The following is a 3,706-nucleotide window of genomic DNA, read 5'->3' as shown; positions in this document are numbered from 1 at the left end:
TAAATTCCTTATGTGATGATCACAAGTGTTTTCTTAGTTATTTTTGGACTCCCCAACAGGACATGTTATTTGTATAGTTTGAAATTTATCTTACAGTAGTGAGGAGTAGATAGGTATTATTTAGAACAGAGGCCCCCAAACCGCGGGCTGCAGACCGGTACTGGTTCATGGCCTGTTAGGAACAGGGCCGCACAGCAGGGGCTGAGCGAGCGAAGCTTCATCTGTGTTCGCAGCCGCTCCCCAGCGCCAGCATCACCGCCTCAGCTCCGCCTCAGGTCATCAGGCGCTAGATTCTCATAGGAGCACCGGTCCCTGGTACCACAAAGGTTGGGGACCGCCGATTTAGTACATATAGCAGAAGCTCATGACAGTATACGTCCGGTGAGGGGTGGAGATTGTAGGTGTAATAAATGGTACTGGCGAATGTCACTCCTTTCTCGTCCCCTTCCCAGTCATTTTGGTCCTAGGATCTTGATTACTCTTACGTCTCCGCCTGCGTGTGTGGAAGCAGCCCGGGCTGGGGCTGGCTGGGGGAGAGGCCCTGGGTGGAGCACAGGCAGCCGCAGCTTCTGTGACCGTCTTCCCTTCTCTTCAGCTTCTCATCTGTTACCTGAAGGAGCTGGCTGCCACGTCGCCCCAGCTCTGTCTTCAAGGGCTGATCAGTTCATCTAGAAGGTCTTTAAGTTGTTAATCCCAAAAAGAATCTTAAGAATTTTTTTCTATTCAGCCAGTTTTCTTCAGATTTTGCTACTTGTTTAGCTGCTCTTGCCCCTTGGCAGCCTCCCTTGACAGTGAGACACAGGGTCATCGTTTAAGCATGGGAAGGAAATTATGGCCTTGAGCACAGTCAGAAAGGGTCTGGCCCACAGGCGCTTCCTGTGAGCCACCGCTACATTACAAAGACCGGGCCTGACAAGGCCTTTCAAAGGGGCGCCTACACCACCACGTGTCAGCGTTTCCTTCATGGTGCTTGTTCTGACCAGGTTTCAAGTGGCCTTTACGTGGGCGACCTTTACCTAGTGGTGTGAGGACGAAATAGCAGACACGGATGGAGATGGAGGGAGGCCGACAGCCTGCCGGCTGCTTTCAGAAAACGCAGGCCTGACCATGCCGTTGTTGCTCGGAGTCCAGGGGGCTCCTGGGAGGACGGAGTCGAGAACCCTCAGTAACGGGGTTCCCCACAGGCCCGCCCGACCTCCCGGCCGGGACAGCATGGCAGAGCGAGAAGGCGGGACGTGGGGGACGGAGGGCTGGGCGGTGTCAGGAGGCCTGGGTTCTGGACCCGGCTCCGTCTCTCACTAGCTGACTTGTTTCCTTTCTCTCTGCCTCAGTGGTCACTGATCTGGGTGAGTTTGCTGAACGAGAGAAGAAAGGTGTGGGGGACAGACAGGGAGGCTCTTTTTGACCTTTGCCTCTTGGCAAAATCTTGAGAATTAAACCACCAAGTGTCTCATCATTAAGTAGCTTTCGAACCATTAAGTTTTTGAGTTTTTTTAGAACTATGGGAGGTGAACACACAATGTAAATATGTGTATGCCTTACTGTTAAAATGTACAACTGAAACTTACTGGATTTCAGTAACCAATGTCGCCACTTAAAAACAAAACAAAACAAAACTATAGATCTTTACATTTTTCTTTTTATATGGGATCCCAACACATAAAATAGATCCGATCGAGGTGCTCTGTTTTTGGGCCCCCTAGAACTGCCAGTTGCATCCGGCCCTCCCCGGCACTGCTCGCACGGGCCCTTCTCACTCGCCCCGGTGAGGATTAGAGTTGTCTTTGACGAGGCCCTAGGCAGAGGCCAGCGTGGGAGACGGAACAGTGGTCGCTGTGGGTGATCTGTCCCAGTCGAGTGGGGGCCCATGTTCGAACCCCAGCTCCACTTGCCAGCTGCGTGACCTGTTTCTTCATTTCTCTGAATTATTCCCTTTTAAGAAACGGTAGAGAAAAGTGTATGAAGCACACACCAGGTAAACACGTACGAAGTGAGTCCCTGTGTAACCAGCCCGAGAAATGGAAGGGAAATGCCACCTGCGTCCTTTCTCTGTCATGTCTCCTTTCCTGGTCTCACAGTAGGAACCTGAAATCATGCTTTTAAAACACTGAGGGGATAAATATTTGATTAAGAAATATTTTTTCATAACTGCTGGTTAACAGTGTCTACATGTAACATCTTTTCATCCAGAAAATCCAGTCTGCTTTAAACATAGTAACTCACATACTCATCTCCTCTAGAAGAAGACGGGAATAAACACCTCGTTTTAGCAGATTTCACTTATGATTAATTGAGCCTCGGGCACAATTTTGTGCTGATTCCAGGCCTTTTCCATGTCCTGTCTTGTAACAGTTCCTTTCTCGTCTCTCTCAGACCCCTGTTTTTAACTTCATTCGAAACAAGGCGAGTGTGCAAGTACGTGAACGTGGAGGCCAAGTGCAAAGGATGTCGGTTCCGCTAGTGCAAGTCCTAATTAGCGCTGTAATCTGTGGGTCCAGACCGTCCCCCACTAAGATTTGCTGGATTTAGAAGTCGATTCTGTTCTGTTTCCGCGTGACTGTTGTTCGTACCTTCATTACAGGTGCATTATGTAAAAGAAAAAAACCAGCCATTCTGTTTTTAAGGCTTATGTATGTGGCATAACTTGTATTACTTGCAGTAGCTTCTTTTAGGACTGGCAATTTATAGAATAATGCAAACGAGTAGTGAAGAATAATTAGAAATAATGGGCTGAACTCTCCATGTCATCTTAGAATGGCGTCAGGGGAATAGAATAGTAAGGCTTACTGTTGGACTTGAAAATAAGCTGACCTATTTTTTCCCAGTGACAGAAACGCCTCTTTCTCAGCACCGTCCTGTTTGCAAGGCACATTTGACTGGATGGTGCCTCCACTCTTCTTGGATATTCAGAGAAATTTTTATGAGACTATTCTTTCCAAAAGAACTTTTTTTTCCTACCAAGAAGTTTTAAAAAACCGAGTAGACCGTAAGTGCTCAGAAACAATTGCTGAAATAATTTTGTAGGTTTTCTTTACCATTTCAAAAATCAGTGTAAAATCGGTCTTATTGATGCCAGGAAATTCAAAGGTAAGACTCGCTGGCTTTTGTATCTGGGCTGGTATTGAGGGTAGACAGCCTGTGATGCCGAGGCTCGTTGGAGTGCCTTCGATTTCGAATTGGCCTTGGTTTTGCTGGGGCGGAGAATATTTTCACAGCTTATCAGAAATCCTGTTTTGTTGTTTTTCTTAATCTAGGTAACCCAGAGAAATTGTGCCATATCGGTGAGAAAGGCTTCTCAGCCTCTGCTTTTGCCTTTGTTTCCAGTTGCTTTGATCAGATGGCTTGATTAGAACTCCAGAGCTACCTGGTAGAAAGCCGCGGAGGATAAGGTTTAAGGAAGTGCTTTGCTGAAAGCGGCCCCCTTCATTCATCAGGGGAGTTTGATTTCATCCTGTGCATAACTTGGCTTAGAAATTGTGTTTCTTCGAGACGAGCTTGCAGAGCCCTGCACAGCCCAGAGCATGAGGACCGTGTCGGGGTGAGAAGTGGGCTGCCCGCTGTGTGCCATGTGGGCCAGCTGGGGGATCGGGGCAGAGCGGAGTTCTGTTTCTCTACAGCAGCACCTCTACCAGGGCTCGGGAGTGGGGGAGCAGTCGAGAGGAGCAGGAAAGGACATTTGCAAAAATTACAAACGGCACGTCAGAGA

Source organism: Pteropus vampyrus, unplaced genomic scaffold (assembly GCF_000151845.1).
Source record: "Pteropus vampyrus isolate Shadow unplaced genomic scaffold, Pvam_2.0 Scaffold138, whole genome shotgun sequence".
In the NCBI taxonomy this organism is placed as follows: Eukaryota; Metazoa; Chordata; class Mammalia; order Chiroptera; family Pteropodidae; genus Pteropus; species Pteropus vampyrus.
The sequence above is the reverse complement of the archived record's forward strand: the minus strand, read 5'-3'. Positions refer to the sequence as shown.